At 40.0% G+C, this 27,413-nt stretch overlaps 1 pseudogene; it reads left to right on the top strand.

The window, feature by feature from the left end:
- The window catches only part of LOC142169198 (uncharacterized), a 93,762-nt pseudogene that overhangs the window by 48,986 nt on the left and 17,363 nt on the right, over positions 1-27,413 (top strand).

The following is a 27,413-nucleotide window of genomic DNA, read 5'->3' as shown; positions in this document are numbered from 1 at the left end:
TGTGAGGAAGAGTGTAAAGCACGAAGGGTGATGCCGTGTATATTATGAGAGGTTTAATGCACGAAGGGTGAGGTCGTGCCGTTCTATTTGTTTATTTGGCAAGGTCGAGAGTAAAAGCACGAAGGGTGAAGCCGTGTCGTTCTAATTATTTATTTGGCGCGGTCGAGAGTAAAAGCATGAAGGGTGATGCCCTGCCGTTCTATTTAATTATTTGGCAAGGTTGAGAGTAAAAGCACGAAGGGTGATGCCGTGCCGTTCTATTTATTTATTTGGTGCGGTTGAGAGTAAAAGCACAAAGGGTGATGCCGTGCAGTTTTCCTTTGTTGTTTTATTTGCACAATTTGTTTAAGAATTTTTGGTTTAATTTTGTCTTTTCATTAATCTCACTCTTTATATTATATTACGCCATTGTATGTTCCATTCCCATTATTTCTGCGTTATTTCTTTATTTACTGTTGCTTCCACTAGCATGATTATACTGTTTAGGTTATATGTTGGTGTCTTGTCCTAGCCTCGTCGCTACTCCGCCGAGGTTAGGCTTGACACTTACCAGTAGATGAGGTCGGTTGTACTGATGCTGCACTCTGCACTTTCTGTTCAGACTTTGATACCGGCTCAGGTTGATCGAGATTTTGCTATTGGTCTGCTGTCCGTAGACTCAAGGTAGATCTGTCGGCGTTCACGAACCTTGAAGTCCCCGTCTACTTTTTATGTCACTGTTGTTTTCTTTCATTCAGACGGTTGTATTTCTTCCAGACTATTTCTTGTAGTAAATTCTAGAATTCTCGTGAATGACTCCATACCCGGGTGGTAGTAATTAATACAGTTTGATAAAATTCCGCACCTCTTATATTTCATCTTAGTTAATTTTTTTGTGATTTACTAAATGGAAATAAGAAATTGGTTTAATGATTTTCTCACGTTGGCTTCCCTAGCAAGTGAAATGTTAGGCGCCATCACGGTCCCGTCGATGGAAAATTTCGGGTCGTGACAGTTGGTATCAGAGCACTAGGTTACATAGGTCTCACGAGTCACGAGCAAGCTTAGTAGAGTCTGAAGGATCGGTACAGAGACGTCTGTACTTATCTCTTAGAGGTTATGGAGTTTAGGAACAATTTCACTTCTTTCTTTCCTTATCATGCGGCATTGATTTATCTTGAAATATATGTCTCATATTCCTTTGTATCCACTCGTGTATGATATTGCGCACTCAGTATCAGTTGTGCGTTGATGGTTCGTGATGCCGCAGATGGATTACGAGAGAGCCATAGATGCTTAACATTGCCTCACTGTGTGGTTCCGACTGAAGATGCGGACGTATTGAGAGATCAACCAGTGAATCTTGTGAGGGGTGCAACGGACCTTGGTATCTGGTTGATTTATACAAGCTACGAAGGTTATTATTGTGGATCATCAGACGTGGTGAACTATGACTTCGCACTGAGTGGGGGAAGTCTAGTATCAATGGATGGATTGCGGGGTCATGTGTTATATCAGTTTTGTCCTGAAATGTATATATGTGGTACTAAAAGGTTCCCCAAAAATTTACACATGTTTAAGTCCTGAGATTTTATAGAGGATAAGGTTGGGACTTGCGGTATGTCCGCCGACTTAATAATCCTATACTTCAGTACCAAAGGAGTTAGAGAAACAACTTTAAATTTACAGAATGTCTACTCAGCGTAGACGGCATGGTTGCAGATTTTGGGGTGCTTCGGAGGAAGTATAGTGGTTGACGAGATTCTGGACTATGTGGTTCGTGCCAAGATTTGCCTGTGTGGAGCTCTACTTCTGTGTCGTTATGTATAAATGGGGGTAAGGGTTACTCCAAAGAAGAATCGAAGAGTATGTTAAGAAATGGGTCAGCTAAACAGTGTTAAGTCAGCATAACAAAAGAAGAAATTGGCCTTGGGAGAGATAATTCTCCACAGGTGTCTGTGGCAAGCCTATGAAGAGGGCAGACCAGCCAATACAACACCGCCCACTTGGCTCGGTTCTCAGAAATGCTTTTGAAAGAGTTTATTTCCCGGACTCTCCATAATGCATGGCGCATAGGGTTTGAATGGTTGCGTCAAGTCACTATGACGGTGTCATAATATGCCATCGAGTTCAATAAGTTAGCCCGTCATATTCCTACTTTGCTTCCTATAGCCAGAGAGCGAGTCCACAAACACATTAAAGGACTCAATTATGATCGTAAAATTTTGTATGCTACTTCATTTCCACTAGTGGTAGAAATTGCCAAGATATTAGAATGTGTTCGGGGTGATGAAAAAGGGAACTAAGGAGATCAAGACGTCTCGAGGTTCTGGGGGATTCAGTGGATTCTACTCTGTGAGTATAAATCATTATGGCGGGGGCTCGAGGAGTCGGATAGCCCAGTTCGCACATTGGATTAATCGAGGTGCTCCAGTAAATTCTTCTAATGCGCCACTGACATAAGTGTCATACAATGGTTATTCTAGTTATCTGGCACTGACTCAATATGAGCAGCCAAACTCGCAAAGGGGTTGTTATGAATACGGTGATACAAGGCACATCATGAGAAAATTGTCCCAAACTTGGGAGAGACATATTTCATCAAAGCACTCAGTCTATGTGCCCCGTTGTAGTTACTACACCATCCACACGACCAGTTAGGGGTGGAGGACAGGCGTGTAGAAGGCGTCCTAGAGGTGGAGACCCAAATGTTGTTATATTTGTTTTATGGTATGGTGGAGGTCATTATATTAGATGGTGTCGTTATAGGTACGACCTCGATTTAAAATAAAGGAATAATTTCCTTAACTTGATTCAGTTCTGAGTACTAAGACGAGTCCTCTTATTGTGCTCCACTTATGAGTGAGCTTCGTAATTCTATAATCTACTTATGTATCTACTTCTGTTGGGAGGTTTTATGGAGATAACTACACCTATCATTCCATGATAGACTCTAATAAGATCTGTGAGGCTAAAGGTGCCTTTTTGATACATATTTCGGTATGTTTTGATGTATTTCCGAATAATTAATTACAAATTGTGAATTATATGCCCTACCGGTGTGGGGTTCATTATGTGTTGTGATTTTGTTTAATGAAAGTTATTTAAAAGGAGAAAATGGAAAGTTTTTATTGTCAAGATGTGCATATTACTTGTGATTCAGAACTGAGGCCGAGGCCCTCGCATTTTAAAATAAATTGATATGTTTAAACCGAGCTATGAGCTGCGGTGGAAGTTATATAAGGACGAGATCCTTGTGATAAAGATTCTTGTATTTAAATTCTCCCTTAAGAAATTAAATTTGTACAATAGTACTAATAGGGAGTCATTCCTGCTAGGCTTATTTAAAAATATTTATATGAAATTCTCTGTGCATACTTGCCAAATTCGTGTCGAAATACTGAGTTGTAACCTACGAGGTAGTGCCCGCCAAGGTGGCGTTAAAGGTAACTCGTTAATTCGGGTAAATAATTATAAGGTCTTCATGCCTCGCATCTCATTATCAGTATTGTGAAGGTGTGTAATGAGATTTTTGTTAAGATGAAGTTAATTGATGATTCTGTAATTGATTATGAACAACTATTAAGACCAGATTGACCCAGAAGGGTGCCCCATTTAGATGGTTAGACGAGTGTGAGTTGAGCTTTTAGAAGCTCAAGACCGCTTTGACTACAACGCTAGTGTTGGTATTACCCACAGGTTCAGGATCGTATACGGTATATTGTGATGCCTTTCACATTGGGCTTGGTGCAGTATTAATGCAAGATGGAAAGGTAATTGCATATGCGTCGCGGCAATTGAAAGTTCACGAGAAGAATTATCATGTTCATGACTTAGAATTGGCATCTATTGTTCATGCGCTGAAGATTTGGAGGCATTACCTCTACGGTGTCTCGTGTGAAGTATTTACTGAGCATCGTAGCCTTCAGTATCTGTTCAAACAAAAGGATCTTAATTTGAGGCATAGAAGATGGTTGGAGTTGTTGAAAGACTATGATATCACCATTTTGTATCACCCTGGAAAGGCCAATGTGGTGGCCGATACTTTAAGTAGGAAGGCTGTGAGTATGCACAGTCTTGTGTATATTCCGGTTGGTGAGAGGCCATTAGCTACAGATGTTCAGACTTTGGCTAAAGCAGTTCGTGAGGTTAGATATTTTGGAACCCAGTCAGGTTCTAGCTCGCACAGTCGCTCGGTCTTCATTATATGAGAGCATCAGAGAGAGGCAATATGATGATCTTTAATTACTTATCCTTAAGGACACGGTGCGGCACGGTGATGTCAAACAGGTTGTTGTGGGGGAAGATGGGGTTCTGCGAATGCAGGGTCATATTTCGTGCCTAATGTGGATGGACTTCATGAATTAATTCTTGAAGAAACTCACAGTTCCAGGTATTCTATTCATCCAGGTACCGCCAAAATGTATCAAGATTTGCGGCAACATTATTGACGGAGGAGAATGAAAAAGGATATAGTTTCAGATGTAGCTCGGTGTCTAAATTGTCAGCAAGTTAAATACGAGCATCAGAGACCTGGTGGTTTGCTTCAGAAGTTATAAATCCCTGAGTGGAAGTGGGAGCGTATCACTATGGATTTTGTTGTTGGGCTCCCACGGACTTAGAAAATTTGACGCAGTTTGGGTCATTATGGACAGGTTGACCAAGTCAGCAAATTGCATTCCAGTGGCAGTTACCTATTCTTCAATGAGGTTAGCTGAAACTTACATTCGTGAGATTGTCCGCCTTCAATGTGTGCCCGCGTCTATCATTTCTGATCGAGGTACGCAATTTACCTCGCACCTTTGGAGGGCAGTACATCATGAGTTAGGTACGCGATCTTGGAGGATATGCTCCGCGCATGTGTTATTGACTTTGGAGGTTCTTGGGATCAGTTCTTGCCGTTAGCAGAGTTTGCCTATAATAACAGCTACCAGTCGAGCATTCAGATGGTTCCCTACGAGGCATTATACGGAAGGCGATGTCGATCGCCAGTTCGGAAAGAAAGGCAAGTTGAGCCCTAGGTATATCAGACCTTTTGAGATTCTGGAGAGAGTGGGAGAGGTGGCTAACATGCTTGCATTTCTAGTTTAGCAGTTGTTCATCCGGTATTCCATGTGTCCATGCTTCGAAAGTATGACGGTGATCCGTCCCATGTGTTAGATTTTAGCTCTGTCCAGTTGGACAAGGATTTGACTTACGAGAAGGAGCCGGTGGCAATTCTAGCCCGGCAAGTTCGCCAGTTGAGATCAAATAGTTACCCTTCAATTCGAGTGCAGTGGAAAGGTCAGCATATTGAGGCAGCTACTTGGGAGTCCGAGTTCGATATGCAGAGTAGATATCCCCACCTTTTCACCAGCCCAGGTACTTTTCTCTATCCATTCGAGGACGAACGGTTATTTTAGAGGTGGAGAATGTGATGACCCAAAAGGTCATCTTGTGTTTTAGAACTTGAATCTGTGCTCTTAAGCCTTAAAAATCTCATTTTTTACCCTCCTCAATTTGCGTGCGCAGTCTGGGCAGGTTTTCAGAAAGCTTTTATGTTGAAAATTGATAAAAATAAGAATTTATGCCTTAAAAGTTGATTTTTATTGACTTCGGTCAACATTTTTGGTAAACGGGCTCGGATCCGTGTTTTGACGATCCCGGTGGGTCAGTATCGAATTATGGGACCTGGGCGTATGCCCGGAATCGAATTCGGAGGTCCCTAGCTCAAGTTATAATTTTTTTATAAATATTAATTGATTTTAAGAATTGATTGATATTTGACATTGTTAGTGCTGGGTTCGTATTCTGATTCTGGAGCACGGTACAGGTTCATTGTGATATTTAAGACTTGTCTGTGAAATTTGTTGAGAAACGGAGTTGATTTGACGTCATTCGGACATCCAGTTGAGAAAATAAAAATTTTAAAGTTTTCTTGAGAATTTTATTTGATTTGGTGTTAAATTCGTAGTTCTAGGTGTTATTTTGGCGATTTGATCACTCGAGCAAGTTCGTATGATGTTTTTAGACTTGTGTGCATGTTTGGTTTTGAGCCCCGAGGGCTCGGGTGAGTTTCGGATAGGCCACGGGATGTTTTGGACTTTGGAAATTTGATATTTTGCTGCAGTAGGTGTTCTGGCATGTCCTTCTTCGTGTTCGCGAAGGTACTCTCGCGAACGCGAAGAGCAAACTAGGCAATTAAAGATTTCTTCTTCGCGAAAGCGAAGGTTTGGTCGCGAATGCGAAGCAATGCGGGTGTTACCCTTCGCGAATGCGACAAGCCCATCGCGAACGCGTAGTGTTAGGAATTAGGGAGGGGGAGTCAGTCGTTCCTTCATCGCGAACGCGAGCAATGCCTCGCGAACGCGAGCAATGCCTCGCGAACGCGAAGGTCAGGGGGGAGTAACCATCACGAACGTGAGCTGGGTCTCGCGAACGCATAGGCTTGGCAGCCAGTACTCTTCGCGAATGCGACAGTGCTCTCGCGACGCGATGAACACTGTCGCCCAGCATTTAACAGAATCCAAAAATGGAATTTTAGCCAAAAATTCATTTTCTCAAAAACCAAACGTTGAGAGGCGATTTTTCAAGAGCCATTTCTTCCCGAAATTGTTGGTAAGTGATTCTAAACCATTTTCTTTTAATTACCCATTACATTTCTTGAATTTTCAAGCTACAATCTAGAGTTTTCATGGTAGAACTAGGGGTTAGAGTAGAAACTAGGGATTTCGGGAATTTGGGGATTTAGACCTCGATTTGAGGTCGGATTCCAAAACCAATTATATATTCGGGCTCGAGGATGAATGGGTAAAAGGATTTTGGTCCGAACCTCAGGTTTTGACCAAGCGGGCCCGGGGTCGATATTTTGACTTTTTGGAGGAAAAATTTGGGAAATTTAATTTATGAAATATAATTGATTCCTTTAGCAATATTTGGTATTATTGAGTCATTTTTAAATAGATACGAGTGGTTTGGAGGTGAATTCCAAAGGAAAAGCTGTGATTGAGAATTAAGTGGCCTTCGGAGCAAGGTAAGTGTCGTGTCTATCTTTGGCTTTAGGGAATAGGTATTATGTGTTCATTTACTACGTGTTTGGATGTTAAATACGATGTATAGGTGAGGTGACGAGCATCTATGCGTCGTTGTCGAGTCATAGCATGCGAGTGAAATTCTAATCTTGTCTATTTTGTAGCCTTAAATTCTACTATCCATGCTTAGCGGGTTATTTGAAATGTTGGGTGACTCATATCTGGTTTCACTGAGATTTGCTAACTTTTGAATATTGATTCAAGGTTGAGATTATATTGTGCTATTGATTATGGGTAAAATACTGGTTTCTTTGTGATACTCCTATATTTCCGTTGTTATTGATTCTGTGATTTGTGAGGAGGAGTGTAAAGCACGAAGGGTGATGTCGTGCATGTATTATTTATATTGTGAGGAAGAGTGTAAAGCACGAAGGGTGATGCCGTATATATTATGAGATGTTTAATGCACGAAGGGTGATGTCGTGCCGTTCTATTTATTTATTTGGCGAGGTTGAGAGTAAAAGCACGAAGGTTGATGTCATGCCATTCTATTTATTTATCTGGCGAGGTTGAGAGTAAAAGCATGAAGGGTGATGTCGTGCCGTTCTATTTATTTATTTGGCGAGGTTGAGAATAAAAGCACGAAGGGTGATGTCGTGCCGTTCTATTTGTTTATTTGGTGAGGTTGAGAGTAAAAGCACTAAGGGTGATGCCGTGCAGTTTTCCTTTGTTGTTTTATTTGCTCAATTTGTTTAAGGATTTTCAGTTTAATTTTGTCTTTTCATTATTCTCACTCTTTATATTGTATTACGCCACTATATGTTCCCTTCCCATTGTTTCTGCGTTATTTCTTTATTTATTGTTGTTGCCACTAGTATGATTATACTGTTCAGGTTATATTTGGGTGTGTTGTCCTAGCCTCGTCACTACTTCGCCGAGGTTAGGCTCGACACTTACCAGTACATGGGGTCGGTTGTACTGATGTTGCACTCTGGACATTCTGGGCAGACTTTGATACCGGCTCTGGTTGATCGAGATTTTGCTATTGGTCCGGAGACTCAAGGTAGATCTGTCGGCATTCACGGACCTTGAAGTCCCCATCTACTTTTTATATCACTATTGTTTTCCTTCATTCAGACAGTTGTATTTCTTCCAGACTATTACTTGTAGTAAATTCTAGAATGCTCGTGAATTGTGACTCCAGATCCGGGTGATAGTAATTAATACAGTTTTATAAAATTCCGCACCTCTTATATTTCATCTTAGTTAATTTTTTTGTTATCTACTGAATGGAAATAAGGAATTGGTTTAACGATTTTCTAACGTTGGCTTGCCAAGCAAGTGAAATGTTTGGCGCCATCACGGTCCCGTCGGTGGGAAATTTTGGGTCGTGACGCTATTGTGACACGCGGGTGTGGTCGAGTTTGATTTTCAGAAGATTCGGGATTAAATTGAAAGAACAATTCTCATTTTTGAAGCTTAAATGAAAAGAGTTTACCAGAGTTGGACTTTTGAGTAAACGACCCCGAAATAGAGTTTTGATTATTCCAATATTTTCGTATGGTGATTTTGGACTTAGGAGTGTGTCCGGAAAATTATTTGGAAGCCCGTCGTTAAATTAGGCTTGAAATGGCGAAAATATGAAGTTTAAGTTGGATGTTTGACTGGGGAGTTCACTTTTTGATGTTGTGGTCGAAATCCAGTTCTGAAAATTTTTATAGGTCTGTTATGTCATTTATGACTTGTGTGCAAAATTTGAGATCAATCGGACTTTATTTGATAGGTTTCAGTGTTGAATGTAGAAGTTAAAATTTCTTAGTTTCACTACACTTGAATTGGGGTGCGATTAGTGGTTTTGATGTTGTTTGATGTGATTTGAGTCCTCAAGCAGGTTTGTGTTATGTATTGTGACTGGTTGGTACGATGGACGGGGTCCCGGGGCCCTCGAGTTTGATTCGGGGTGGTTCCGGACCACGTTTGGGTATTTTGATGTTGCTGATTGCTGGTTCTGGTGTTGTGCTTCGCATTCGCGAAGAAGGATTTTGCTGTTGAGACTTTGTTTTTCGCGTTTGCGAAAAGGCTCTCGCGTTCGTGAAGAAGCAACTTTTATTGTCCGTCGTCTGATTTTGGAGGCTCATATCTCGCAATCTATAATAAATTTTGAGATGATCCAAAAATGAAAGTTGTATCCTTTGTGTCTAGTTTTCAGAAACGTAAACTATTTGTCGTTTGGATTTGTGTAAAAAAAGTTATGGTAGATACACTACAGGCTGTCTGGGAAGAGTTTGGAAATCTCTGTTGCACGGGGCTGACTTTGAAAGCTTATATCATGCAATATATAGGCAATTGGGAGATGAGTAACAAACTAAATTTATAGCCCTTGGAGTCTAGTTTTTAGAAAGTTAAACCATTTATCATTTGGAGTTTTGTACAAAAGGTTATGACCATTATACTAGAGGTTGTCTAAGAAGAGTTTGAAAATGGTTGTTGGAGAATTTATTCATCGCGGAAGCGAGGGGAGGGTCGCGAACGCGAAGAACAAACCCCTGGGCAGCAAAATAAAGTCCAAATTCATCTCATTCTTCTATTTTTGAACCAAGGATGCTCGGGTGAGGCAATGTTTCGAGAGTTTTTCAAGAAAAACATTGGGGATAAGAATTCCTAACTTCATTTTGGTTAAAGAAATATGAATCTATTGTTGTTTTTATCACTAAATTAGTGAATTGGGTTGAAAATGGTAGAAATCATCTAGACTTTAATTTAAGATTGGAAGGGAAATCCGTTATCGGAATTTGATAATTTTAGTATGGTTGAACTCGTATCGGAATGGGTGTTCGGATTTTGTAAAACTTTTGTCTGGTTCTGAGGGGCCGGCCCCACGCTAACTTTTTAGAATAAAATTTTAGGTTGGTGTTTTATTATCCAGAATTATTTTCGATAAATTTTAATGAAGTTATACAATTAATTTGGATAGATTTGAGCTGTTCGGAGGTCAATTCAAGCAAGAAGGCTATTTTGGAATATCGGCCTAACTTCAAAAAGGTAAGTATCTTATCTAACCTTGAGTGGGGGAATTACTCCTTAGGCATCGAGTCTTATGTGCCATTTGTTAAATATGAAAAGCCGTGTACGCGAGGTGACGAGTACGTACTCGGGCTTATATGTGCAAAATGTATTGGGTTAAGGTCTTAGGCATATTGTGTAGTAAATTGGATAATTATTGACAATTATTAAATTATTTATTTTTCCATGCCTCAATTCGTGTTTGTTGAATTTATTTTTGTATGACAATTTGATGTCATTATTACTTGTATATTTATGTGGATTCCGTGAATTGATGATTTGATATTTCTTGGAAATTAATTTTATTATGGATTTTTCATCGGCAAATAATTAATTAAATAAGCTTAAGAAGAGGTGTTTGTATAATTATTAAGAATTTAGATTAATGAAGGTGTTGCCCTATACTGAGTATTTTCCATCTCTGTTGATTGTTTGAGGTTTTATATACGTTGCGTGGAGCCTTGGGCAATTTGTTGAGAAATTTATTGATTCTGCTACATATTTAGAATTTAGTTGTGGTCCGTGGCAAATTGTGATATGAATTGATGTATTGTGTTATGGTTTAAACACTTTCCTTGATGTTGTTTATGCTTCCTACCTTGCTTGTTAATGATATACATGTGCTTGGTAAGGAAGAGTCTAAAGCATGAAGGGTGATGCCGTTCCATTTGAGAGTGTAAAGCACGAAGGGTGATGCCGTGCCGTTTGAATTTTATTATCATGTGAGGGAGAGTGTAAAGCATGAAGGGTGATGCCATGCCATTTGAGAGTGTAAAGCACGAAGGGTGATGTCATGGCATTGAGAGTATAAAGTACGAAGGGTGATGCCGTGCCATTTAATTTATATTATCAGGTGAGGATGAAAGTAAAAGCACGAGAGACATACATTATATTGTGATATCATTTTGTTGTGTATGCATTCATGCCTTTATCTTGAGATGTTATTGTGCACCTATGTTTTCTATGTGACTTGTAGTCGTTGTTGCGTACTGTGTGCCTCCCACTTTATTTCTTTTATTGTTATTGACTTTTCTCCCACCTGGTTGGTATTGTTATATGTATGCACGGTGAGAAAGAGATAAATCCCCAAAGGGTGTTGCCGTGCCAATTGATTTGGTCTACATATATATATATATATATATATATATATATATATATATATATATATAGTGTGAGAATGAGTCAAGTGCACGAAGGTATTGCCGTTCCATTTGATGTGATATGTTGAATATATTTCTCATGTCAGGAAAGTTAAATGAGGTGTCACATGGTGACTTTTATTTGAAAGAATTATATTTGAAAGATATTTACTTGAAAGAATTATATTTGAAAAATATTTACTTGAAAGAATTATATTCAGAAGATATTTATTTGAAAGAATTATATTCGAAAGATATTTATTTGAAAGAATTATAAAGGAAAGATATTTATTTGAAGGAAGTATATTCGAAATATATTTATTGAAAATGATTATATTCTAAAGACTTTTATTGAAAAACTTATAGATAAAAGATGTATATCTTGAAAGACTTGATTAATTGGATGTACTTGTGTTTAATATTCGTTTGAGCAATGTTTATGATGTTCCTGTTGTCTTGCAGTTTAAATCACTAGTTGATTGGTGTTGCTATCACTGTTATATGTTTTCTATTATTTTTGTATGCTATTTTGCACAGGTTATTTGACTAGTGTGTATCTTGTTTGTACCTCGTCACTACTCCACTGAGGTTAGTCATGATACTTACTGGCTACCGACCGTGGTGTACTCATACGACACTTCTACACATTTTTGTGCAGAGCCAGGCATTGAAGATATCGGATTCGGACAGAGATTTGAGTATGATCACAAGGATTCAAGGTAGGACTGCTTGGTCATCGCAGTCCCTTGGAGTCATTCTATTTTATTGTACTGTTAATTTCTTATTCGAACAGTATTGTACATTCGGTTCTCGAGATCATTCCATGTATTCCGTTAGAGTTCGTGACTCAGTATTACCCGTCTTGGGAGGTTGTATTAAATTATAAGTTTTAAAAAGAAATGGCTTGAATTATGATTATAATAGGCTTACTTAGTCTTAGAGACTAAGTGCCATCACGACGCATGGGATTTTTGGGTCGTGATAAGTTGGTATCAGATCTCTAGGTTCATAGGTTCTACGAGTCACGAACGAGTCTAGTAGAGTCTTATGGATCGGTACGGAGACGTCTGTACTTATCTTCGAGAAGCTACAGGACTGTTAGGAAATTTCCACTTGTTTCATTCCTGTCGTGCGGAATTTGTTGATTTTGAAATTTGAGCCTTTGTATGTATATTCTCTAACAAATTGTGAGGACACATGCTACCGAATCATCTGAGCAAACACTCGCGCATACTGCTAGAGCCGCAAGAGGCCGAGGTAGAAGCTGAGGTAGAGGCCGAGTAAGGGCACATGTCGCAGCTAGAGCACCTATCAGAGTAACAATTGAGGGGCCGCCAGTAGCTCCGGTCAGGGTACAGGTGCCAGAAGCACCTGTTGTTACCCTAGGATTTTAGGAGACTTTAGCACAGCTCCTAAACATGTTTGGTATATTTACTTAAGCAGGGTTGATCTCTGTTGCACCAAATATTTCACAAATTGGGGGAGGAGCTCAGACTCCTACCGCATGTACTCCAGAGCAGCATGTCTACATTGGTCAGGTTCTGATGTGTCGGTTCAACCTATTATTCCGCTCATGTCTGAGGTCAGGCTAGAGGTATTAGAAGAACAAAAGGGGCTTGAGAGGTTTAAGAGATATAGTCAACCTACTTTAGTGGCACAACTACCGAGAATGCCCAGGGATTTCTAGGAAAATGTCATCGTATTCTCCGCACCATGGGTATTGTGGAAGTGAGTGGAGTTGCCTTTACTATATTTCAGCTCTCAAGAGCAGCGTATCAGTGGTGACAAGTTTTTGAAGAAGGTAGACTAGCCGGTGCAATGCCACCAACCTGGGCTCAATGTTCGAAGATGTTTTTGAAAGTGTTTGTCCCCCAGACTCTCCGGGATGTGTGGCGCACAGAGTTTGAAAGATTGCGTCAGGGCACCATGACGGTGTCAGAATATGCTATCAAGTTTAGTGAGTTAGCCCTCCATGCTCCTATCTTGGTTTGTACAGTTAGAAAGCGAGTCCGCAGATTCATTGAAGGGCTCGATTATGATTTTATAATATGTATGCTCGAGAGTTGTAAAATGACATTCTATTTTAGCAAGTAGTAGAGATTGCTAGAATATTAGAACGTGTTCGAAGAGAGGAAAAGGAGGCTAAGGAGGCCAGAAGGTCTCGAAACTTTGGAGGATTTAGTGGATTCTACTCTGCATCTATGACTCATCATGGCGGAGGCTCGGGCAATCGGTCAGCCCAATCTGCAATTTAAAATACTCGTAGTACTCCAGTTAATACTTTAGTGTACCATTGGAATGAGGTTCTTACAGTGGTTATTTCAGTTATCCAGCACATACTCAGTACGAGCAGTCGCAGCCTAAGATGGCTTGTTATGAGTGTGGTAATACTAGACACATCAAGAGAAATTGTCCCAGACTTGGGAGGGGTGGATTTCATCAGAGCACTCAAGCTACAAGCTTTATTCCAGTTAATACTCCACGTGCACAACCAGTTCGGGAGGGGAGGACAGGCGGGTAGAGGGCGCCTAACAGGTGGAGGCCCGACCCGTTGATATAATTGCTATGATTTGGCTAAGGCCGATATACCAGATAGTGTCGTTACAGGTATGAATCAATTTATAATAAAAGGAGCACTATTATTATTTTAATTCGATTTCGATTATCGAGGTGAGCGCTCCTTTCATGCTCCTTATATAGTGGATTAGTAAATTTGTACTCCACTCCCGTGTTTGTCCCTGTTGGGATATTTTATGGTGTTAGCCCATGTGTATCATTTTGTTTTGTACATTATTGTGGGCTATGAGTCCAAAAGATGACTTCTTATTACTCACTACAGTTGGTTTTGATGCGATTTCGGGATAATTGATTACGATTTTATAAATTATATGCCCTATCAGTATGGGGGTTCATTATGTGTTATGAAAATTATTTACGAAATTTATTGAAAAGAAAAAAAAAGGAATTTGAAAATTTCAGTTGGCACAATGTGCAAAAATACTTGTGATTCGGAGTTGAGGAAGAGATCCTCGCATTTTTTTATATGGTGTGAAATAATTAAACTGGGCTACCCGGTGGAAATTATATAATGACGAGGTCCTTGTGGTGAAGAAATTATGAGTTTAAATTCTCCTTTTGTGATATTAAAATTTGTACTATAGTATTAATAATGAGCCATGCCTGTTAGGCTTATTTGATAATTCTTTTATGTATTTCTGTGCATATTTAGCCATAATTGTGAGGAAAATATTGAGTTTTAGCCAATGAGGTGAGTGCCCAAGCGGCATTAAATGTGACTTGTTAAGTCGAGTAAATAGTTATGAGGTCTTCATGCCTCACATTTTGCTGTCAGTGTTGTGAAAATTCGAAATGAGGTTTTGGTTAATATGAGGTTAATTGGCGATGTTGTAATCGATTATGAACAACTATTAAGACCAGAGATGTGGTGATGGGCATACATATGATGTGCTTCATGTCATGATATCATTATGATAATGCAGTGCTTATGATGTTGAGATTAGTGTTATTGATATATACATTGTGGTGCTTTGTTGGGTTGAGTATGTGTTGTTAGGAGTTGTTTTGGTGTTACTCTGGCAGGTGGATAGGCCCCATTTATAGGGGAGACTCTGCCGAAATTTCTAAAACATTTGGGAGTTAATAAAATTTGGGGGATTGAGACGTGCGAAAGAAGAGATAAATTATGTTATGTGTTTGAGGGCGCACTCTACTTATCATTCAAGGGCGAATGATCCTAAGTGGGGGAGAATATAACACCCCAAAAAAAATTTGAAGTACTTAAACACTATCAAGAAAGTTCATGTGTGCATAGGCACGAGTTGCTATAGCCAGTTGAGACTAATACCGTGCATTGATGTAAAAATCAGGCCTTTTGAAAATGTTTGGAGTGTAAGAAATTTGTTTTAAAGGTTATAAGTATGGATAAAAGAAATAGTCTCAACTGAGATGGTGTTGTCGGACCCATGTTAAATTGCGAAAAATGAAATCACTCGCGAGTATGTGTGTAAGAATACACTCGGTAATTTAATGTCCTCAGAAAGATTCTTAGCACGTTCGAGGACGAACGTATATTTAAGAGGTTGAGAATGTAACGACCCGACTTATCATTTTAAGAATTAACACCCCGTTCAGTGACTTAAGATCTCGAGCAGCTTTGTAATATGTATTATGACCCGCGGGTGTGGTCGAGTTTGATTTTCGGAAGTTTCGGGATTACATTGAAAGAAACAATTCTCATTTTTGAAGCTTAAATGAAAAGAGTTGACCAGAGTTGGACTTTTGAGTAAACGACCCCGGAATAGAGTTTTGATTATTCCAATAGTTTCGTATGATGATTTTGGATTTAGGAGTGTGTCCGGAAAATTATTTGGAAGCCCGTAGTTAAATTAGGCTTGAAATGGCGAAAATATGAAGTTTAAGTTGGAAGTTTGACCGGGGAGTTGACTTTTTGATATCGGGGTCGGAATCCAATTCTGAAAATTTTTGTAGGTCAGTTATGTCATTTATGACTTGTATGCAAAATTTGAGGTCAACCGGACTTGATTTGATAAGTTTCGACGTCGAATGTAGAAGTTAAAACTTCTTAGTTTCATTAAACTTAAATTGGGGTGCGATTAGTGGTTTTGATGCCGTTTGATGTGATTTGAGGCCTCGAGCAGGTTTGTGTTATGTATTTGGACTGGTTGGTACGATTGGACGGGGTCCCGGGGGCCGCGGGTTTGATTCGAGGTGGTTCCGGACAAGTTTGGGTGTTTTGATGCTGTTGGTTGCAGGTTCTGGTGTTGCACTTTGCGTTCGCGAGGAGCCGCTTGTGTTCGCAAAGAAGGATTTTGCTGTTGAGACTTTGTTCTTCGCGTTCGCGAAGAAGGAATTTTTGTTGTCCGTCATCTGAATTAGGAGGCTCATATCTCGCAATCTATAAGGAATTTGGAGATAATCCAAAAATAAAAGTTGTAGCCCTTTGTGTATAGTTTTCAGAAATGTAAACCATCTGTCATTTAGATTTGTGTAAACAAAGTTAAGGTGGATACACTACAGGCTGTTTGGGAAGAATTTGGAAATCTCTGTTGCACAGGGCTGACTTTGGAAGCTTATATCTAGAAATATATAAGGCATTTGGACATGAGCAACAAATTAACATTATAGGCCTTGGAATCTAGTTTTTAGAAAGTTAAACCATTCATCATTTGGAGTTTTGTATAAAAGGTTATGACCATTATACAAGAGGATGTCTGAGAAGAGTTTGAAAATGGTTGTTGGAGAATTTATTCATCGCAGACGCGAGGGGAGGGTCGCGAACGCGAAGAACAAACCCCCGGGCAGTAGAATAAAGTCCATATTAGTCTCATTCTTCCATTTTTGGACCAAGGAAGCTCGGGTGAGGCGATCTTTCGAGAGTTTTTCAAGGAAAATATTGGGGTAAGAATTCCTAACTTGATTTTGGTTAAATTACATGAATCTATTGTTGTTTTTATCACTAAATTAGTTAATTGGGTTGAAAATGGTAGAAATCCTCTAGACTTTAATTTAAGATTTGAAGGGCAATCCGTTATCGGAATTTAATAATTTTAGCATGGTTGAAGTTGTATCGAAATGGGTGTTCGAATTTCGTAAAAATTTTTGTCGGGTTCCGAGGGGCGGGACCCGCACTGACTTTTTAGAATAAAATTTAAATTGGTATTTTATTATCCAGAATTATTTTCAATGAATTTTAATGAAGTTATACAATTAATTTGGATAGATTTGAGCAGTCTGGAGGTCAATTCAAGCAAGAAGGCTATTTTGGAATATCGACCTAACTTTAAAAAGGTAAGTATCTTGCCTAAGAGTGGGAGAATTACCCCTTAGGCATCGAGTCTTATGTGCCATTTGTTAAATATGAAAAGCCGATACGCGAGGTGACGAGTATGTACTCGGACTTATATGTACAAAATATATTGGGTTAAGGTATTAGGCATATTGTGTAGTATATTGGATAATTATTGACATTTATTAAACCATCTATTTTTTCATGCCTCAATTCGTGTTTGTTGAATTTATTTTTATATGACAATTTGATGTGATTATTACTAGTATATTTATGTGAATTCCGTGAATTGATGATTTGGTATTTCTTTGAAATTAATTTCATTATGGATTTTCCATCTGTAAATAATTAATTAAATAAGCTTAAAAAGAGGTGTTTATATAATTATTAAGAATTTAGATTAATGAAGGCGTTGCCCTATACTAAGTATTTTTCATCTCTATTGATTGTTTGAGGTTTTATATACGTTGCGTGGAGCATTGGGCTATTTATTGAGAATCTTTTTGATTCTGGTACATATTTGGAATTTGGTTGTGTTAAGTGGCAAATTGTGATATGAATTGTTGTATTGTGTTGTGGTTTAAACACTCTCCCTGATGTTATTTATGCTTCCTACCTTGCTTGTTAATGATATACATGTGCTTGGTAAGGAAGAGTATAAAGTGTAACGACCCGACCAGTCGTTTTACTTGCTAGAACCCCGGACCCCTAAATAAGACTTTCCGTACTTGCTTTTACTGATTTATTACTTGCAGGGATGGTTGGTTTGGGATTTAGAAGAATTTGGTTTGAAATCGGTACACTTAGTTCCAAGGTTGCCTTGAAAGGCCAAGTTTGACTTTGGTCAATAATTTTAGTAAATGACCTCGGAATCGGGATTTTACGGTTCCAATAGATTTGTATGATGATTTCGGACTTGGGCGTATGTTTGTATCGGGTTTTGGGTGACCCGGGAGCGTTTCGGGGCCTAATAGTGAAAGTTGGTTCTTGAAGGTTTTTGAAGTTCTTTAAATTTTATTTGGAGTAGGTTTTGCCGATATCAAGGTCCGAATGGAATTTCGAGATCGGGAATAGTTCCGTAATTTCATTTAAGACTTGCACGAAAAATTTGGTGCCAATCCGAGTAGTCTAAGTATGATTCGATGCGTTCGGAGCGATTTAGAAACTTGAAGTTCAAAGTTTGATTCAATTTGGCTTTGGGATGTGATTCTTTGTTTTGTTGTTGTTTAGCGTATTTCGAGAGTTCGAGCAAGTCCGTATTATATTTATAGACTTGTTGGAGTAGTTGGACGGGGTCCCTAGGGGCTCAGTTGCGTTTTGGACTGCCCGGAGTTGAGTTGAAACACACCAGATTTCTGCTTCTGGTTTCCTTCTTCGCGAACGCGGTCAGACCCTCGCGTTCGCGATGAAAGATTTGGGGTACTGTGGGCTGGGGAGCTTTTTCCCTTCGCATTCGCATGCGCAGGACCGAGTTCGCGAAGGTCTGGGCCCTCTACCCTTCGCGTTCACGTGACCTGGCCCGCGTTCGCGTAGAAGAGGCTGAGCTGGGTGGCCGCTGTCTGTTCTTCGCGTTCGTGAAGAAGCCCTCACGTTCACGTAGGGTAGGCCAAGTGAGCCTCCGCTTTGGCGTTGCTCCTGTCGTGTTCGTGATGGTAAATCTTCCTTGGCCTGGGCCATTCGCCTTCGCGATCGCGAGGCCTCTTCCGCGATCGCGAAGAAGGCAGACCTGGGCAGAAGCTTTTTAAAAACGAGACTTAAAAAGGCTATTTTAGCTCATTTCTTCCCTTGTTGGGCGATTCTTTGAGCTCTTTGAGAGGGGATTTCACTTAGCACTTCGAGGTAAGTAATTTCTATACAATATGAGTTAAATACATAGTTTATGGGTAGATTATAATATGTAAATTAGTGAAAATCATGGGTTAAGATGAAAACCTAGATTTTTGATAAAAATGAGATTTAACCACGGGATTTGTTATGGAATTTTGTAGAAATCATATGTTCATGTTCCTAAGGTTATGGGAAACAACTTTCTTCAAATATTTTCGGAATCCCAGCACGTGGGCCCGGGGTGAATTTTAGGAATCTTGCAATTTGGGCAGGGTAATCACCTTAATAGTGGAAATATGAACTTTTGAGCATAGATTGACGAGTTTATGAATTTTTTGACTAGTTTAGAGTCGTTGGGCGTCAAATTTGGAGTTTTGAGCGTGTTCTTGAATTTGGGAAGTAGGCTTCGGGATGAGGTAAGTCTCCTTTTTAACCTTGGAAGAGGGAAATAATCCCATAGGTGAATTAAATAAATGTTTGTACCTAATTGTGGGGGCTACGTACGTACGAAGTGACGAGAGTCCGTACGTAGCTACTATTATGCTATTGTCCGTGAAGTTTAGGACCCGTATCATGTTATTTGTGCACTTGCTAATATAATCACTTTAAGTCATGATAGAAATTGATAAAAGAATTGTATAAGGTTAGATTAACTTACTTGAAGTTTTGTATGAGATACTTGACTGTAAATGAGAAACCTGTATTTTCTTGAAAATAATTGTTATTTGTGGATAGAGACGAGCGCCTCGGTAGTAAATAGATGCATCTATGGTTCACATCATTCAACCCTCCGGCAGTGCACAATTTAATATTATGTTAGATCGGGCCGTACGACCTCGGCATAATTGCGCATGTTAATTATCTAGAACTCTCCATGATTTATACTGCTTAAATGCCTTGAAATGTAAGTGGTTAAATGATATGATCGAAATTGAAATTTTAAATTTATGAAAGAAGTACTTATCTCTTCCCGTTATTGAACTGTCAGGATTATTCATGATATATGTACTTAGCATAACACTTTAATTACATTATTATTGACCCTAGTAAGTATCAAGTCGACCCCTCGTCACTCTTCGAGGTTAGGCGGGATACTTACTGGATACATATTGTTTATGTAATCATACTACGCTTCTATACTTAATTGTACAGGATTTGAGGCTGGTGCATCTAGCTACCCGCCCGGCGCGCATACCTGATCTTGGACCGAGCCTTCACGGTGAACCCCCCCCCCCCCCCTTCTAAGCCGATCAGCAGCATGCCGGAGTTTTTTTTTTTTTACTATCTATTTTGTTTCAGACAGTAGGATAGTCATCTTTTGTATATTCTACTAGTTTCCCACACACTTGTGACACTAGATCTTGGCACGTATCTGTAGACTTTGATTTTCGGGTTGTAATTCAATAGTTATAACTGCTTTTTGATATTTTCGTTTATTTGCCTTAAAAATCCATTTTTTATCAAATGCTTTAAATGTAAGTAAAACTAAATGTTGGAATTGCTTAACACACTTGTGACACTGTTGGCTTGTCCAGCATTGGTGTTGGACGCCATCACGACCTGACATGGAGTTGGGTCGTGACATAAAGCATGAAGGGTGATGCCATGCCATTTGAGAGTGTAAAGCACGAAGGGTGATGCCGTGCCAGTTGAATTATATTATCATGTGAGAAGAGTGTTAAGCAAGAAGGGTGATGCCTTGCCATTTGAGAGTGTAAAGAACGAAGGGTGATGTCGTGCCATTGAGAGTGTAAAGCACAAAGGGTGATGCCGTGCCATTTAATTTATACTATCATGTGAGGATGAGAGTAAAAACACGAAGGGTGATGGAGTGCCATTATTTTTATATTATCATATATTCATGGCACGAAGTGTGTTTCCGTGCAGGCAAGGATGAGAGACATACAATATATTGTGATATCGTTTTGTTGTGTATGCATTCATGCCTTTATCTTGAGATGTTATTGTGCACCTATATTTTCTATGTGACTTGTAGTCGTTGTTGCTTACTGTGTGCTTCCCACTTTATTTCTTTTATTGTTATTGACTTTTCTCCCACCTAGTTGGTATTGTTATATGTATGCACGGTGAGAAAGAGATAAATCCCCAAAGGGTGTTGCCGTGCCAATTGATTTGGTCTACATATATATATATATATATATATATACACACCTAAAATATCATCTTTAAATTTAATAAGTAATTCAATGTTCTAAGACCTCAAAAATCACATTTATCATTCCTCGACTTGCGGTCATAGTCCGTACAATTTTTCGGAAAGTTTTTATGTGAAAAATGGATTAAAATGTGAAATAGAGCTTTAAAACTCAACTAATTCGACTTTGGTCAACATTTTGAGCAAACGGACCAGGATTAGTGTTTTGACAATTCCGGTAGGTCCGTATCGTGATTTGGGACATGGACGCATGACCGAAATCGAATTCCGAGGTCCCTAGCTCGAGATATAAAATTTTGATAAAAATTAAAAGGTTGAAAGCTTAATGATTTCTAAGAAATTAATGAAGTTGGATTTATTGATCTCGGGTCCGTATTTTGGTTCCGGAGCCCGATGTAGGTCTACTATAATATTTATAACTTGTCTGCCGAATTTGGTGAGAATCAGAGTTTATTTTACGTAATTCGGACGTCCTGTTATAAAAATATAAGTTTTAAAGTTTTCTCGGAAATTTAATTTGATTTGGTGTCTGATTCATAGTTCTTGGTGTTATTTTGGCGATTTGATCGCGCGAGCAAGTTCGTATGATGTTTTAGGACTTGGGTGCATGTCTGGTTTGGAGCGCCGAGGGCTCGGGTTGGTTTCGGGTGGTTAATGGATCATTTTCGGACTTAAGAAATCTAGTTTTCTGCAGACTTCAGGCTTCTGGTGTGTTCTTCCAGTTCGCGAACGCGAAGAGCAAATTGGGGCTGGCACATTTTGTGCTTCGCATTCGCGACAAAGTGACCTCGTTCGCGAAGGCTTGAGGTTCAAAGTTTCGCGTTCAAGACCAAAGCCTCGCGTTCGCAAAGGGAAAGAGGCTGGCCAAGATTATTGCCTTCGTGTTCGCGAAGGGCATCTCGCGTTCGTGAAGGCCAAGCTAGGCAAGCTTCGCGTTCGCGAAGTAGCCCTTGCGTTCGCTAAGTGTAAAATGGGACAGCACAAATTTGTGCATCACGAACGCGAGGCACTGACCACGTTCGCGAAGGGTAAAAGTCCCAGAAACAGAACTTAAGTTCTGGAAAATGGGATTCGTCCCATTTTCAACCCTTTTCTATTTTTGAGCTCGGGTAAGGCTATTTTTATCCGAAAAATTTGTAAATTCATATGGAATTAATTCCTATGATTCGTATTGAGTATATCGAATTGTTTGTGAATAGATTTGAAGCTTTTGGAGACAAATTTAAAAGGTAAAGTTGTGGTCGAGTAATTGATTGGAATTTGCAACGCGAGGTAAGTATCGTGGTTAACCTTGACTTGAGGGAATAGAACCATTAAATTAATTGTTATGTGAATTGTATGTGAACGATGTATAGGCGAGGTAACGAGTGTCTATACGTTATCAAATTAATTATTTGTCTGCTTACTTGAAAAATCATAAATTGTTTTAAATCATGAATTAATTATTATAATAATTGTTTCTCTCCTATTATTTGTCAAATAATAATTCTTGAATTCCTGCATTAATTGTTACATGCTATTTGAATTATGTGCCTCAAATGTTATTTGATATTTAGCATATTAAATATTAAACTGCACATTTTCTCTCTGATTTCCATAATAATTTGCTATTTGCCTTTGTTTGTTTCATAATTAAACTATAATTATTATATGCTTGTTGTCTTATAATTTTATATTAATTGTTATATTTATTAGGGAAATTTCTTCTATAACAATTGGTAAATGAATATGTTGGAGAATCGGGTTGCACGCCGCAACAAAATTGATTATGATGAATATATTGGAGGATCCGGTTGCACGCCGCAACAGAATTAATTATAATGAATATATTAGAGGATCGGGTTGCACGCCGCAATAGACTTATTAAAAAGTCCATATTGGAGGATCGGGTTGCACGCCGCAACAGACTTATTAAAAGTCCATATTGGAGGATCGGGTTGCACACCGCAACAGACTTATTTAAAAGTCGACATACATATATATATATATATTGAGAGAGCGGGTTGCACATATATATATATATTAGGGGATCGGGTTGCACGCCGCAACAGACTTGATTAAAATGAATATATTGGAGGAGTGGGTTGCACTCCGCAACAGAACCGAATGTGAATATATTGGGAGAGCGGGTTGCACGGTGCAACAGAATTGATGGAAATAATAATTGGTTATGACTGCTGAGTTGGCTTCAATTATTATAAACGAGTTACCTGATTTATTTCTATTATTGTTGTTATTACTAATATTGCATACAGGTAATGTAAGTGACCCGCCTTAGCCTCGTCACTACTTCGTCGAGGTTAGGCTCAGCACTTACCAGTACATGTGGTCAGTTGTACTGTTATTACACTCTGCACTTCTTGTGCAGATTTTTGAGTTGCTCCTAGCAGCGTACCATAGACTTGCTTGTATTTCAGCTACTCAGAGGAGTCTTGAGGTATAACTGTACAACGTTCGCAGTTCTGAAGTCCCCGTCTATTTTACTTTAGCTGTGTGTTTGTTTCCAGACAGCTTTATTTTATTCAGACCTTTATTTGTATTTATTCTAAAAGCTCGTGCACTTGTGACACCAATTCTGGGATGATATTTACACACCGTCGTTTTTATGGATTATTCACTATATTTTAGACTTTACTTCCGCATTTGTTCTTGGTTATTAACAAATACAAAAATTATTTTAAAAATGGATAATATTATTCTAACGTTTGCTTGCCTAGCAAGTGAAATGTTAGGCGCCATCACGGTCTGAAGGTAGGAATTTCGGGTCATGATAGTTGGTAGCAGAGCACTAGGTTACATAGGTCTCGCGAGTCACGAGCAAGCTTGGTAGAGTCTGAAGGACCGGTACGGAGACGTCTGTACTTATCTCTCAGAGGCTATGAAGTTTAGGAACAATATCACTTCTTTCTTATTCTGTCGTGCAATTTTATTCTATCATCGATGATTGAACCATTCTACTCTTATTCTCTCGCAGATGGTGAGAACATGTAATACCTCTACCGATGGATAGCGACCAAAAACCCCGGTGGCAACTATGGTCAGGGGTAGAGATCGAGGTCGAGGTCGTGCTAGAGGTCGAGGTAGAGCTCAGTCCAGAGCTTGATCAGCTGCACCTGTTGTAGAACCTCAGGTGGACCTTCAGGAGGAGGTTCCAGTTTAGAATGTACCAGCTAGACCAGTTCAGGTCCAGGAAGGATTCATAGCCACTCCAGTACTTCAGGACGCTCTAGTCCGTCTGCTAAGTCTTATGGAGGGCGTGGCCCAGAATGGTACATTACTAGTCGCACCAGTCGTCTCACATGATAGGGGAGGAGCACAAACTCCCACTACTCCCGCTCCGGATTAGATGGCTCCCCAGAATCAGGCTCCAGCAGCCCCGCCAGTTGGGGTAGTTCAGCCAGTTGTTGCGGCACAGATTGGTGATAGGTCTGCCATATCTTTTGAGGCCTTATTGAGACTGGATAAGTTTACCAAGATTTTTCCAGTTCACTTCAGTGGTACACGTTCTGAGGACCCACAGGATTATCTTGAACGCTGCCATGAGGTGCTGCGGATCATGGGTATAGTTGAGACCAATGGGGTTGATTTTGCTGCATTTCATATGACGGGTTTCGCCAAGAAGTGGTGGAGAGATTATACATTGACCCGACCAGTCGGATCGCCTGCACTTACCTAGGAGTAGTTCTCTCAGCTATTTCTGGAGAAGTTCCTCCCTATCATACTGAGAGAGAAATTCCGCAAGCAATTTGAGCGTCTACAGTAGGGCTGTCTGACTGCTACTCAGTATGAGTCCCGTTTTGTAGATTTGGCCCATCATGCTCTCCTTTTACTACCTATGGAGGGAGAGAGAGTGGGGAGGTTTATTGAGGGACTCACTCACCCTATCAGACTTCAGATGGCCAAGGAGACCGAAAGTAAGATTTCTTTTCAGGCAACTGCTAATGTCGCAAGGAGGATCAAGATGGTTCTTATACAGGAGAGAGGGCAGAGGTCTATTAAGAGGCCTCGTCAGCTCGGTGGTTTCAATGGTGCCTCGTTTGGACGCAGAGGTAATTTTGGTAGGGGTCATCCTCCCAGGCCATTTCATTCATCACTCCATGCATCTCTCGGTGTTTCAGGGAGTCACGGTCCTATTATGCCTTACTCTGGATAGCCGACATTCAATGCACATTTAGCTCCTATCAGTGCTTCACCACTCCAGAGTTATTACAGCGGTTATCTGGCCTATTTGGGTCAGCTTCAGCTTCAGCAGCCACGACATCAGGATGGGTGTTATGAGTGTGGAAACATTGGTCACATCAGGAGGTATTGCCCTAGATTAACGAGTTACAGATCTCGGCAAGATTCTCGTGCCATCATACTGGCACCGGTTGCTTCACCGTCTGCTCAGCCAGCTAGAGGTAGGGATCAAGCAGCTAGAGGTGGAGGTCAGGCCATTAGAGGTGGAGGTCAAGCCATTAGAGGTGGAGGTCAGACCGTTAGAGGTGGATGCCAGTCAGTTAGAGGCCGTCCCAAGGACGCAGTTCAGAGTGGTGGGGCCCAACCCTGATTTTATGCTTTTCCAGGTAGGCCTGAGGCCGAGTCATCTGATGTTGTGATCACAGGTATTATTCCAGTTTGGCATAGAGATGCTTTAGTTCTATTTGATCCACGATCTACTTATTCCTATGTGTCCTCCTATTTTGCTTCATATTTGGTTGTGCCTTGTGATTCTCTGAGTGCTTCTGTGTGTGTATCTACACCGATGGGAGACTCTGTTGTAGTAGATCATGTCTATCATTCGTGTGTGATTACTATTGTTAATCTTGAGACTAGTGTGGATCTTTTACTTCTTGATATGGTAGATTTTGATGTCATATTGGGTATGGATTGGCTGTCACATTATCATGCTAGATTGAATTGTCATGCCAAGACAGTGACTCTAGCCATGCCGGGGTTACCTTGGTTAGAGTGGAAAGGAACTTCTGGTCATTCTGCTAGCAGGGTTATTTCTTGTATGAAAGCTCGGCGTATGGTAGAGAAAGGGTGTCTAGCCTATTTGGCTTATATTCGCGATCCCAGTATGGATGCTCCTTCTATGGACTCAGTACCAGTTGTTCGTGAATTTCCAGAAGTATTTCCTACAGATTTGCTGGGGATGCCACCCGACAGAGATATTGACTTCTGTATTGATTTGGCTCCGGGCACTCAGCCCATTTCTATTCCACCATACCGTATGGCCCCGCCGGAGTTGAAAGAATTGAAAGAGCAGTTACAAGACTTGCTTGATCAAGGATTCATTAAACCTAGTGTCTCGCCCTGGGGTGCACCAGTATTATTTGTAAAGAAGAAAAATGGCTCTATGCGGATGTGTATAGATTAGCGGTAGTTGAACAAAGCCACTATCAAAAACAAATATCTACTGCCAAGAATTGATGACTTATTTGATCAGCTTCAGGGTGCCAAGGTATTTTCGAAGATCGATTTGAGGTTTGGTTACCATCAGTTGAAGATTGGGGCATCTGATGTCCCTAAAACAACTTTCCGAACTCAGTATGTGCATTACGAATTCCTAGTGATGTCATTTAGGTTGACAAATGCCCCAGCAGCATTTATGGATTTGATGAATCGGGTGTTCAAGCCTTATTTGGATTCTTTTGTGGTTGTATTTATTGATGATATCTTGATTTACTCCAGCAGTCGAGAGGAACATGATCAGCATCTTCGAAGTGTGCTTCACACCTTGAAGAATAATCAGTTATATGCCAAGTTTTCAAAATGTGAGTTTTGGTTACACTAAGTTGCCTTTTTGGGCATGTTGTATCGGCAGAAGGCATAAAGGTGGATACTAAGAAGATTGAGGTTGTTCAGAATTGGCCTAGACCTAATTCAGTTACAGAGATCCGGAGTTTCCTGGGTTTAGCAGGTTATTGTCGTCGGTTCGTGGAAGGGTTTTCATCTATAGCAAGCCCATTGATCAGATTGACCCAGAAAGGTGTCCCATTCAGATGGTCAGACGAGTGTGAGTTTATCTTCTAGAAGCTCAAGATCGCTTTGACTACGGCGCCAGTGTTGGTATTACCCACAAGTTCAGGATCGTATACGGTGTATTGTGACGCATCTCACATTGGGTTTGGTGCAGTATTAATGCAAGATGGCAGGGTAATTGTATATGCGTCGCGGCAGTTGAAAGTTCACTAGAAGAATTATCCTGTTCATGACTTAGAATTGGCAGCCATTGTTCATGCGTTGAAGATTTGGAGAAATTACCTCTACGGTGTCTCGTGTGAGGCATTTACTGATCATCGTAGCCTTCAGTATCTGTTCAAACAAAAGGATCTTAATTTGAGGCAGAGAAGTTGGTTGGAGTTGTTGAAAGACTATGATATCACCATTTTGTATCACCCCGGAAA

The sequence above is a fragment of the Nicotiana tabacum genome, chromosome 14, assembly GCF_000715075.1.
Source record: "Nicotiana tabacum cultivar K326 chromosome 14, ASM71507v2, whole genome shotgun sequence".
In the NCBI taxonomy this organism is placed as follows: Eukaryota; Viridiplantae; Streptophyta; class Magnoliopsida; order Solanales; family Solanaceae; genus Nicotiana; species Nicotiana tabacum.
Note: the sequence above shows the minus strand (reverse complement) of the source record. Positions and strands in the feature narration are given on the sequence as shown.